The 13,583-nt window shown below is 42.0% G+C and overlaps 1 non-coding gene across 1 annotated transcript; it reads right to left on the bottom strand.

Moving 5' to 3' along the window:
* Window positions 1–1,373: 1,373 nt before the first annotated feature.
* On the bottom strand, window positions 1,374–1,480 carry LOC125555065. Its single transcript, XR_007304516.1, has one exon. It is a non-coding gene; the product is annotated as a small nucleolar RNA R71 (small nucleolar RNA).
* Between the last annotated feature and the right edge of the window lie 12,103 nt (window positions 1,481–13,583).

Here is a 13,583-nt window from a genome sequence, read left to right on the forward strand (position 1 = left end):
CTGCTGAGAGGGAGAGGATCGACTAAAGGCCAGGGCGTCGGGCCTTCTGGTGCTTCACATCAGACTCCTGGTGGTGCTCTGCTCCGGTCCTTCCCAAGGAATCTTTTCTGCTACTCTTCCTCAATGACCACGCGGAAGCCTCTCCTGCTATAGATCGTCTCCAATGTGGTCCTGCTTTTATTCTTCTTCGCCTGCAACACCTTCAGCTTCGAATTGAAGATCATCAAGACTCATAGGCTCTGAATCTCTATCTTCTCTTGTTCCTGTTCTCTAAATATATGCACTGTTGATTCTGAAATTTACCTTGTTACTTGTGTACCTTTGCTGAATCCTCATGTATCCTTGCTGAATTGTTGTGACCCTTTGCTGGATATTGAGTTAGTAGTTATTTTCCTGCGAGTTGTTGTCACTTTAATTGATTGCTTGATTTGTGTGTGATGTCTGAACCATCTTCCATCTGCTAGTGTTACTTGTCCGTTTGATTACAAGAAAACCACTAAAAAGAGACAATCCTATTTCTGAATCCTTTACCTTTGCGGCTTATTATTTGGTTTTACCTTGTGCCAGTGGTTGCTTGTTATCACTATGGTTTGATCCATTTGCTCCATTATTCTAAATGTTTCGAATGTGTGCTTCGAAGTTCTAGATCCCTGTGGAGAACACGACATCCGTAGTTTGGGCGCAAAAAACCTGCTATATTACACTTGATCACTTTGGCGCCGTTGCCGGGGACCTAAATTTCATTAGCACATTAGTAGAAGCAGATCAGGATTTATAATAGGCAACTAACCATTTCCTAACATTGGCTGCAGTTTTGAGAGAAACTAGCATGTGTCAATTTCAGGAACTTTACAGGAAATTGTCTTATGCTTCAACCTAAATATTCACTAGAGCCATTTGATCCAGAAATTGAAAGGACTTTCTTGAGGAGAAGAAGAGAAAATCAAACGCGGTTTCAAGTTGCCGAAACTTTGCAAGATCAAGAAGAAGAAAAGATGACTGATCAAGTACCTTTGCTCAGGGACTTGTGGATCCCAAGGGATCATGGGATACCAGGAGAAATGGTTCAACCAATTATTCAGGCGAACAATTTTGAATTGAAGCCTGCTCTGATTAACATGGTACAATAGTCCAGATTTGGTGGAACAGCTTTAGAAGACCCACATGAGCATATAAGGACTTTCTTGGAGTATTGTAACACCCTCAAGCAAAATGGAGTTTCACCGAGTGCTATCACATTATCACTATTCCCATTTTCCTTGAGAGATGGAGCAAGAGTATGGCTTCACTCATTGCCTGAACATCTGAAAGATACTTGGGAGACCTTATTGTAGACATTTCTTGACAGATACTTTCCGCCCACAAAAGCTGCCGAATACAGGGACAAGTTAACAAGGTTTACTCAATATGATGGAGAAAGTTTGTATGACGCATGGCAAAGATTCAACTCTTTAATCAGAATGTGTCCTCATCATGGTTTAGAAAGATGGCTGGTGTTACAAACCTTTTACAAAGGACTGTCTACTCAGACCAGAGCTTTTGTCGATTCTGCTGCTGGAGGAGGAATCATGAATAAAACCCTTGATGAAGCATTTGCATTGATTGAAAGTATGGTGTCTCATCATTTCCAATGGTCAAGTGAAAGAGCAATAGCACCACCACATCCTGGTGTGTATAATGTGTCTGCAAACGATAGAGTGGCGGCTCAGATTGACATTTTGAACAAGAAGATGGACAGTATCATGTCAAATTGCATCGATACATCTATAGCTTCAGTAAGTGTGCCTCAAATGTGTGATGTATGTGGCCAAGCAGGTCATCCTTCAACAGAATGTACCTTCTATTCAGCAATTGGATCATCGATTTCAGAAGTAAGTTATGCCCAAGGTCAAGGTCCATTCGCAAACAGCTACAATCCTTCTTGGAGGAACCATCCAAACTTGTCGTACAAGAACAATCAATCATATGCAAGTGGATCGACAGTACAAGGAAATCGACCACCAAATCATCCAAGTCAATTTCAAGTGCCGAGGCAGAATGAACAACAAAATGTTCAGCCAAATGGAATGGAGGAAATCATGAAGATGCAGTTGGAATTAATGAACAAGATGACAAATGAAGTTAATGGCTTAAAGGATTCTGTTAAGATGCTTGTGAGCAAAATGGATAGTATAGTGGGAGAAAATGAAGCAAGGCTGCCTGCTCAACCAATTCCGAACCCGAAAGCTCACTGTGGGGCAATATCTTCAGTTGATGCAGTGACTACAAGGAGTGGAGCTATGACAAGACCATTACTTCCTATTCCGAAGACATATGTGCCTCCTGCTATGAGGCCAAGATCATCGGGAACTCCACCTTCAACATCATCAGAGAAAATAAAGGAGAAAGAAGTTGATAATCAAATTGAAATTGAAGTGGAATTTCCTAGTTTTCAAACAAGAGCTGAGCCTTTGCCAGAGGAAGCAATAACAACCAACAACATTCCCTTTCCTGAGAGGTTCAACAAATCCAAAGATGACAAGCAATTTGCCAAATTTTTGGAAACTATGAAAGGAGTTCAGATTACTATTCCTATTCTTGAAGCTGTTTTGCATGTTCCGATGTATGCCAAATATTCCAAGGAATTATTAACAAAGAAAAGAAGCATGTCTGAGCCAGAAGTTGCAACTCTATCAAAGGAATGCAGTGCAATAATTCAGAACTCCATGCCTGAAAAATTGGATGATCCAGGAAGTTTTTGTGTGCCATGTGTGATTGGAAACAAAACTTACAGTGCTCTATGTGACTTGGGTTCAAGTGTTAGTGTGTTACCACATTCAGTTAGCAAAAGGATGTTCTTGGGAGAATTAAATCCAACATCCATAACTCTTCAGTTGGCCAACAGAACATATAGGAGACCCGTTGGAATTCTTGAGGATGTTCCAATCAAAGTTGGGAAGTTTGTTTATCCAGTTGACTTTGTAGTGCTAGATATGGAGGACAAGAGTGAGGATGTGATTCTTGGAAGACCATTTTTGGCCACAGCTGGTGCACTTATTGATGTCCAAGAAGCTAAATTGAGCTTGAGGTTCGGAAATGAAAAGGTGGAGTTTGACATGAAGCATGCAACACATGTTCCACAAAGTGAAGAACACTGCTACAGAATTGATACATTACAGAAATGTGTGGAAGAAGGTTATGAAGAGAGGTATGGAAGTAATTGTTGTGAAGTAGTTGAGGAGGACAATAGTGAAATTAGATACGAGGAAATCAGACCTGTGAGCATGTTTGAAAGTTGTGCAAGGTCATTAGAGAAGATGCAACCAAGGCAAATAGAAATGAAACAACTTCCAGAAGGTTTGAAGTATGCATTCTTAGATAATGAAAACCAGTGGCCAATTATCGTAAACAGTGAGTTGACGGAAACACAAATAAAAGGGCTTCAAGCAGTTTTGCAAAAGTACAAGGATGTTATCGGATATTCGATTGATGATATGAAAGGGATAAACCCTGCTGTCTCCTCTCATAGGATTTACTTGAAAGAAAGCAGTGTGCCAATTAGAGAAAATCAAAGAAGGTTAAATCCCCATTTGCAAGAGGTGGTCAAAAAGGAGATTCTTAAATTGCTCTCTGCTGATATCATATACCCAATTTCGGACAGCGAGTGGGTGAGTCCCATTCACATGGTGCCCAAAAAAGGAGGAATAACTGTCATTTGAAAACGAACAAGGGCAAACTATTCCTAGTAGGACTGTCACAGGGTGGAGAATGGTCAATGATTTCAGAAAGTTAAATGCAGTAACAAGGAAGGACCATTTTCCTTTACCATTTATTGACCAAATGCTAGAAAGGCTTGCTGGGCATGAATATTTCTGCTGCTTAGATGGGTATTCAGGATTCTTGCAAATCCCAATTCACCCGGATGATCAAGACAAAACAACTTTCACTTGCCCATGCGGAACATTTGCTTACAAAAGACTAGCTTATGGACTTTGTAATGCACCCCCAGCATTTCAAAGGTTTATACTCTCTATATTCTCAGATATGATAGGAATCAAAGTGGTGGTGTTCATAGATGATATTACAGTCGTTGGAAAAAGTTATGAAGATTGCTTGAATAATCTGGCAGCAGTTCTTCAGAGGTGTTCAGAACACAATGTAGTCCTAAACTGGGAGAAGTGTCAGTTTCTTGTAAGGGAAGGAATTATTTTGGGGCATTTGGTATCTAAAAGAGGAATTGAGGTTGATCAAGCAAAAGTCGAAGTAATATCAAAACTTCCACCACCTGTAAATGAGAAGGGAGTGAGGAGTTTTTTGGGACATGCTGGGTTCTACAGAAGATTCATAAAGGATTTATCCAAGATAGCCAAACCCCTCACTAATCTCCTAAAAAATGATGTTAAGTTCAACTTTGATGCAGAATGTGAAAAATCCTTCAACCTGCTCAAGGAAGCATTGGTCACTGCTCCAGTTGTGCAACCCCCTGACTGGGAATTACCATTTGAGATAATGTGCGATGCAAGCGACTTTGCTGTAGGTGCAATACTTGGACAAAGAAAAGGAAAAGATTTGCATGTAATATACTATGCTAGCAAAACACTTGATGATGCTCAAGCTAATTATACAACCACCGAAAAGGAGTTGCTGGCAGTAGTGTACGCCTTTGACAAATTCAGGCAATATCTTGTGGGATCTCATTGTGTAGTTTACACAGACCATGCTGCAATCAGATATTTACTCAGCAAGAAAGAAGCTAAGCCAAGGTTAATTAGATGGATACTCCTGCTTCAAGAATTTTATGTGGAAATCAAGGACAAGAAAGGAGCTCAAAATGTTGTGGCAGATCACTTGTCGAGATTGCAAAACAATGCAGTAGACTCCTTACCCATCAATGATGTTTCACCAGGGAGCAATCTTATGCAAGTGACTAGTATACAAAACTATACACCATGGTATGCAGATATAGTTAATTATCTGGTCTATAACAAAGTTCCTACAGATTTTTGGTATCAGAAGAAGAAGAAATTCCTATCAGATATGAAGCATTTCTTTTGGGATGAACCTTACTTATTCAAGCATTGTGTTGATGGTATTGTTCGAAGATGCTTGCCGGAAAGTGAAACTAAAAGTGTGATTTATCATTGCCATTCATCCCCTTATGGAGGTCATGCAAGTACTCGAAAGACTCAAGCAAAAATTTTGCAAGCATGATTTTATTGGCCAACTTTATTCAAGGATGTACATTCCTTTATTGAAGCTTGTGATCCTTGTCAGAGGACTGGAAAGATTTCAAAAAGGTAAGAGATGCCTCAAAAAGGAATTCTTGAAGTAGAGCTCTTTGATGTATGGGGAATTGATTATGTTGGACCCTTGCCATCATCAAAAGGGTACAAATACATATTGGTGGCAGTGGACTATGTGTCAAAATGGGTTGAGGTTGTGCCAACCATCAATGCTGATTCCAAGTCAGTTTGCAATTTATTCAAGCAAGTGATTTTTCCAAGATTTGGTGTGCCACGGATTGTTATCAGTGATGGACGAAGGCATTTCAACAACTCCCAACTAGAATCTCTCGTAACAAAATATGGAGTTCACAATCACAGAATTACAACTCCATATCACCCACAAGCAAATGGACAAGTGGAGCTGTCTAATAGAGAAATAAAGGCTATCCTTGAGAAGGTAGTATCAAAGTCAAGGTCTGACTGGGTACTGAAATTACCAGACACACTATGGGCATATAGGACAGCTTATAAAACATCAATTGGAATGTCACCATTTAGGTTAATATATGGAAAATCATGCCATCTACTCGTTGAACTTGAACACAAAGCTCAATGGGCACTAAGGAAACTCAACATGGACCTTGATACAGCAGGAAAACATAGAAAACTTCAACTCTATGAAATGGAAGAACTGAGAGATGATTCTTACGAGAGTGCAAGAATCAACAAAGAAAAGACCAAGATCTGGCATGATAAGCATATATTGAGGAAAGAATTTCATCTTGGACAGTTGGTATTGGTCTACGATACTAGGTTTCATTTATTTCCCGGTAAATTCAAGTCAAGATGGTATGGCCCTTGCAAGGTGAAGAAGATTCTGAAAAGTGGTGCTATCCAAGTGCAAAGTACTTCTGGAGGTCTCTTCCTTGTAAATGGTCAAAGACTGAAGCCCTATATCTCTGGAGACACACCTCTGATTTCTGAAGATGAGAATGCAAGCGAAGATCAATACCTGGAGAAGGAAATTCAAGAAGGCGAGGGGAGCCAAGAGGTGGTGTCAATCCCTGCAGGACCCTGACCTCACTGAAGAGACATGGTCGAGCTAAAGACCTAAAACAAGCGCTTTTTCAGGAGGCAACCTGAATCTTTAATAAGTTCTTTTCCTTATTTAGTTTTCATAGAAAAGGTTTTATATGTTTATGTCTTTCTTTTTCAGCGAATAAAGGCAAGGGGAGCACAAACAGGGAACACAAAACAAGAAGAGTGGAGAAAAGAAACTAGGGGAGAAGATTATACAAATACCTGGTGATTCTGTTCCACTTGAAGCAACATTTAGAAATTTTAGTATGAGGACTGGCATTTAATTGCATTGAAAAAATTTATTTTTCTACATTGTGACACGTTACTCATCACTACAAAGTAGGATTCACCTCAAGAAGATTGTTGATTCTCTTAACACTAAAACTATGCAGATGTATTCTTCTTATGGTAAATTGTGATAATTAATACTTTATACCTCCGTGTAAATGTTCAATGGGAATGCCTTGAGTCTAAGTGAAACCTACTAATGAATTGATGTGTTGTGTCTGACTGTCCCAAGTTAAGCTAAGTAGCTGGTGGCAGTTAAGTAGTAACTATGATCTCCGGATCTGTAGTCTGTGAAAAACAGTGCCATTAGCTATGGATTTCTCTTTCAATTACTCCTATTTTACTTAAGCTAAGTAATCTTCATATAAATAAATAAAATATTTATAATAACTAAAGTCCGATCGACCTATAGTAGCATGTCATGTTCCCTGGATCGGTGGCTTGTGAAATCTGGTAGATTGGACTGTAAAATTTTATATAAAAATGCTATAATTGTCGAACCAGGTGTATACCATGTTCTCTAGATCGGTGGTATGTTCCTTTGGGGAGACAATAACTAAAATTTGATATAATTATCGAACCAGGTGTATACCATGTTCTCTGGATCGGTGGTATGTTCCTTTGGGGAGATAACAATAATAATAATAATAATAATAATAATAATAATAATAATAATAATAATAATAACTGGTCGAGCTAGGTGTATACTATGTTCTCGGGATCGGTGGTATGCTCCTTCGGTGAGACTGATATAATATCATCACTTGTGCTTTAAATTCAATAAGTAACTTGTTTTTTAATTGATTTTGGGGTCCCAGCTTATCTTAGGGCTGAAGACATAGTCAACTCTTGATTAATAGGATTCACTTTCACTCAAGGCCATTGACTTGGAACATTTATAGTGTGTTATAAATTATTGCTTATCACAATCTAGCTTCAGTAGGGTACAGTTGCCTAGTTCCAGTATTGTCGGAATTACTATCTTTCCAAAAGTGCATCTTTACTAGGCAGTGTGGGTAGTGTCACCATCATTTTCCTTTACTTGAGGACAAGCAAAGATCTGGCTGTGGGGGGAATTGATAGCACATTTATGCATATAGTATTTTAAGCCTTTTGGCATCTCAAGTTAAACATTTGACCACAATAATCACTTATAAAATATTCATTCCTACAGAAATGCTCCTATTATAATATTTCTTACAACACTTCTTCATATTATGCAGAATTGGTGCGTTTAGGCACCAATCTTCATCGAAAATCCTTCCAACACTAAAGCAGGGATCAACTTGGAGAAGAGTTCAGTTCTAAAGGGGGCCAAACCGAAAAGAACCATAGGAAGCATCCGGTGGCACGTGTGAGAGGAGCTGGGGGCTGGCACGACCGGCCAGACGGCTGTCTGTTGCCACGCGCGGCTGGTTCTTCTCGCTACTGACCCACCACACCAGATAGAGGCCAAAGAGAGAGGGCATCGACGAGATCCACCGTAACAAAGAAAACCAGGGGAGGAGGACTCTTTTCTCTCGCTGCTCACCACCACGGTGCTCACCTACCACCAGATCGAAGGAGGAAGAAAGGGGATCGAGGAGAAGAACTTGATCGAGGGACGGTAGGCTGGCAGTGCCGCTCGATCCACCACTGCGCCTCCATCAACGCCGCCACCAGCGCCGCCCGATTCACCAGCGTGCTTCCATCATCTCCATCACCCGCCTCCACCATAACAAGCGCCATTATCCAGTCATCATCGTCACCACCAGCGCCGAATCTCCTACGCCTTGCCGCTGCCACTCCTTCTCCCCTCCTTCTCGCTGCTGAGAGGGAGAGGATCGACTAAAGGCCAGGGGCATCGGGCCTTCTCGTGCTTCACATCGGACTCCTGTTGGTGCTCTGCTCCGGTTCTTCCCAAGGAATCTTTTCTGCTACTCTTCCTCAACGACCACGCGGAAGCCTCTCCTGCTACAGATCATCTCCAATGTGGTCTTGCTTTTATTCTTCTTCGCCTGCAACACCTTCAGCTTCGAATTAAAGATCATCAAGACTCATAGGCTCTGAATCTCTATCTTCTCTTGTTCTTGTTCTCTAAATATATGCACTGTTGAGTCTGAAATTTACGTTGTTACTTGTGTACCTTTGCTGAATCCTCATGTATCCTTGCTGAATTGTTGTGACCCACTGCTGAATCCTCATGTATCCTTGCTGCATTGTTGTGACTCTTTGCTGGACATTGAGTTAGTAGTTATTTTCCTGCGAGCTGTTGTCACTTTAATTGGTTGCTTGAGTTGTGTGTGATGTCTGAACCATCTTCCATCTGCTAGTGTTGTCCATTTGATTACAAGAAAACCACTAAAGAGAGACAATCCTATTTCTGAATCCTTTACCTTTGCTGCTTATTATTTTGTTTACCCTTGTGCCAGTGGCTGCTTGTTATCACTACGGTTTGATCCATTTGCTCCGTTGTTCTGAATGTTTCGAATGTGTGCTTCGAAGTTCTAGATCCCTGTGGAGAACACGACATCCGTAGTTTGGGCGGAAAAACCCTGTTATATTACACTTGATCAGTAATGTTCCCATTCATGCAAAACACGGACTAAAGCATATAGCTCTTTGTCATAGATGGGGTAATTGGGTTGCGCTCCGGAGATTTTCTCACTAAAGTAAGCTATGGGGCGCTTCTCTTGCGTTAACACACCTCCTATGCCATTACCACTAGCATCGCAATGAATTTCAAAAGGTTGGACAAAGTTTGGTAATGCAAGCACGGGAGCATGAGTAAGCAAATTCTTAAGCTCATTGAAAGCATTATCTTGGGATGGTCCCCAAACAAAAGGCGCATTTTTCTTACTCAAAGCTTGTAAAGGTGAAGCAATAGTGCTAAAGTCCTTTACGAAACGACGGTAGAAACCGGCTAGACCAAGGAAGCTACGCACTTGTTGCAAGTTGGTTGATTGGGGCCAAGTTTTAATAGCATTGATCTTAGAGTCATCAACAAGAACACCCTTAGAGGACACAACAAAACCCAAGAAAATGAGCTTATCAACGCCAAAAAGGCATTTTTCCATGTTAGCATAGAGACGCTCTTTTCGAAGAGTTTGCAAAATAGTTCGAACATGGGTGACATGATCTTTGAGAGATTTGCCATAAACAAGGATATCATCAAAGTAGACCACAACAAACTCACCAATGTAAGGGCGAAACACATAATTCATAAGATGCATGAAAGTACCTGGTGGTTCCGGCAAACCCATAGGCATGACTAACCACTCATACAAACCAAACTTTGTTTTGAAAGCGGTCTTCCATTCACCACCCTCTTATATGCTGATTTGATAGTACCCACTTTGAAGATCAATTTTGGAAAAAAAATAGTGGCACCGTTAAGTTCATCTAGCATATCATCAAGGCGTGGAATGGGATACCTATAGCGAACAGTGATAGCATTGATAGGTCTACAATCGGAACACATGTGAAAGCTACCGTCTCTTTTTGGCACAAGAATGACTGGAACGGCACAGGGACTCAAACTTTCACGCACATGTCCATGGTCTATGAGATGGTTTACTTGCCTTTGTATTTCTTTGGTTTCTTCGGGGTTGACGCGGTAAGGAGCTTTGTTCGGCAGTGGTGCTCCGGGGATGAGGTCGATGTGGTGCTCGATGCCTCGTAGTGGAGGTAGTCCCAAAGGTAGCTCGTCGGGGAAACATCTTGGAATTCCTGCAATATAGAAGATAACACCAAAGTTAGATCGTGAGAGGTGTTAGCTTCTGGTGCCTCCTCCTTGCACAAAATGACATAGTGCATGACACTTGATGGGTTCTCATACACTTCTCTCATCTCGTGTTTGGTGGCAAAGAGGACTAAGTTCTTATCATTCATCGTGGAGATACTTAATTTGGGCTTGTGGCACTCACTCTCTTTTTGGTGGTTTGCTCTTTCACTATTTTCTCCACGATGGGTGGCTTTCTTCTCGGCGATCACTTGGCTTGCAGACGTAGGACGTAGCACATACTCCTTCCCTTTAATTTTGAAGCTATAGTGGTTTGTACGCCCGTTGTGGATGACCCCTCGATCATATTGCCATGGTCGTCCAAGTAGGAGGTGGCAAACGGTCATCGGAAGGACATCACACTCCAAAGTGTCTCCGTAAGCTCCGATTTTGAAGGAGACTTGTACTCTATGCTTGACTTGGATAGTGTCGGAGTCGCTTAGCCATTGAACCTTATAGGGGTGTGGGTGCTTCGTCTTGGGCAATTGGAGCTTGGAGCAAAGTTCTTCACTTGCTAAGTTATGCAACTCCCTCCATCGATGATGACCTTGACGAAACTTCCATTTATGCCGTCCTTGGTATGAAATATATGGCATCTTTGTTCTTCTTCTTGTTGATGATGAAGAGTCAAGACCTTGGAGACAACGAGAGCGGGACTTGAATCTTTGTCACAAAAGACTTGATCCTCTTGATCTTCGTGCACTTGCCGGTGCATGGCCACTTGCTCAAGTGCTTCCATTTCACCTTGACTCATGGAGTCGTATGCACCATTGTCGTTGAGGATCATGGTGCACTTGTTGGTACACTCAAAGGACTTGTGGCCTCTGCCACCGCATGTGAAGCATTTGAAGGAACTTGTCTTGACGGTCTCATCGGTTGGGGTAGACGATGATGAAGCTCTCGGCTTGAAGTTGCTTGTAGTAGGAGGATGACTTGAGCTTGTCGAAGCTTTCTTGTAACTCGACTTGTCGGAATTTCTTGTAGAAGTCTTGGTTGATGTAGAAGGTGTTGTAGTCATTGAAGCTTGGGTGTTGGGGAAGCCATAGGACTTGGATGAGAACTTGGCATACTTGAAGTCATCTTGCACTTGGCGTTCCGCTTTGGTAGCTTGATGCACTAGCTCGACGAGGTTTGAGTGTGGTTGGAAGTCGACGATCTTCTTTATAGGATGATTGAGTCCATTCAAGAAACGTTCCATAGTTTGCTCATCATCTTCTATGACATTGGCTCGTATCATGGCAATCTCCATTTCCTTGTAGTACTCTTCAATGCTCTTGGTTCCTTGCTTGAGTAGTTGGAGTTTCTTGAAGAGGTCGCAGTTGTAGTAGGTTGGCACGAAGTGTGTTCTCATGACATCCTTCATTTGCGCCCAAGTAGTGATGGGTGGTTCACCTCTTGCCTCACGGCGCTCAGTGACTTGTTCCCACCAAATGAGGACATAGTCTTGGAACTCAAGGGATGCCATCGCGATCTTCTTCTCTTCTTCATAGTTGTGCAAACGGAAGATTTTGTCAACTTTCAATGCCCATGATAGGTACTCTTCAGGATCATTGCTTCCAGAAAACTTGGGCATGGTGAACTTTAGCTTATTGTAGCGTTTCTCTTCATTGTGTTGGGGTCGGGGATGATGATGCCCATGTTGTTGTGGATTGGCAAACTCATGTTGCTCTTAGCGAAGAGGGTTGTCGACCTCATGTTGCTCTTGTCGTGGAGGATTTCCATTGTCTTCATGCTCTTGGTGAACTTGGGGTTCTTGTGGAGCTTGTGGAGGGGCTTGTCGAGCTCGAGGACGAACTTGAGGAACTTGACGATGCGCACGTGATTGGTAAGCCCTCTCTTGAACTTCATCGCGAAGCGCTTCTTCTTGTTCACCCCGTTGGCGGTTACGTATGGTGACGGCGCGACTTGAATCTCGAAGGGCACGTTGCGCCTCAATTGCTTGAGCTTCACATGGTTGTTGTTCTTTGCATTATGCCTCGGCTTCTTGTGCATCTTGGTGTAGGCGTGCTCGCTCTTCCTCTTCTCATTGGCATTGTCATTGCCGTTCTTGTGCTTGCTCGAGAGTAGTTTGGTTTTGACGATGTCGATGTTCTTGCGCACGAGCTTGCTCTTGAGAGTCGATGCCGTGTAGAGGGTTGCAGTTTGTGTGACGATCTTGATGCGTGGCATGACGAAGAGTGTTCGATGTTGGTGTACTCGAGCCGGAGATGGTGTAGTCGGAGTGTCGACTTGAGCGGCTCCGTCTTGATTAGGACGAAGCGGAAGAAGAGCGGTTGAGCAACAAAGCACGAATCTCGTCCATTCTTGCGTCATTCTCTTGCTTGTGGTCGTCGAGCTTGTGGTCGAAGTAGTCTCTTATACGTTGCTCGGATAGTCGCAAGTCGGTGGCGAGATGGTCGATGTGGTCACTCATTGCTTGTTGCTCTAGATGCAAAGCACGTTGTGCACCAAAGAGGTGGCTCTTTGTGACGAAGGAAGTTATGTCATCGTCTTGCTCGAGGAATAGTGGGTTGGTAGAAGTACTTGGCTTATCCATCATTCCACGGAAAATATGTGAGTGGGAGAAAGAGAAAAACATATCCCAAATGTACCTTGACCGAAGTTAAAGGTGGATCAATGATCACACAATAGTGTCACAAGGAAATAGGAAAATTGGTACCAATTCTTGTCGGTTCTCACACCTACACAAATAAGAGCTTATGGTGGACCTTGGTTAGGATGGTGGCACAAAATTGGATGTGGAAGTAAGAAAGACTCAATAATGTTGGAAATGATTTGCACATTCACAAATGCAACAAGTAGACCAATAGCAATATGTGGCACACGAGAACACAACACACGGAAAGATAAATGGGTTCGTGCAACCAAGGAATGAGCCAAAATGTGGAATCCATGAAAATTCTCTTGTTGCACAACACTAGAGAGACGCTAGCACAATTGCACAATAGGCGGATGCGAAGACTTGTGCACAACCAAATAAGCAAAAATGCAACGACTTCTATCCCAAGTATGCTCTATGTATGGTATTCCGATGATATGATCCTAGATGATCTAGTATGACAATCTTAATGTTGTATGATGCTATGGTTCTTTCTTAAAAGCTCTTTGCTTATCTTTCCCTTTTGCTTAAAAGCTTGTTTGGCTCTTTTCTTTTGAGCTCTTTTCTCATGCAATGCTTCACGAACCAAGATAGCAATTGTGTATGCGATGACAACTTTGTGACACAAGAGATGATACCAAGAGATGCACCA

The sequence above is a fragment of the Triticum urartu genome, chromosome 4, assembly GCF_003073215.2.
Source record: "Triticum urartu cultivar G1812 chromosome 4, Tu2.1, whole genome shotgun sequence".
Classification (NCBI taxonomy): Eukaryota; Viridiplantae; Streptophyta; class Magnoliopsida; order Poales; family Poaceae; genus Triticum; species Triticum urartu.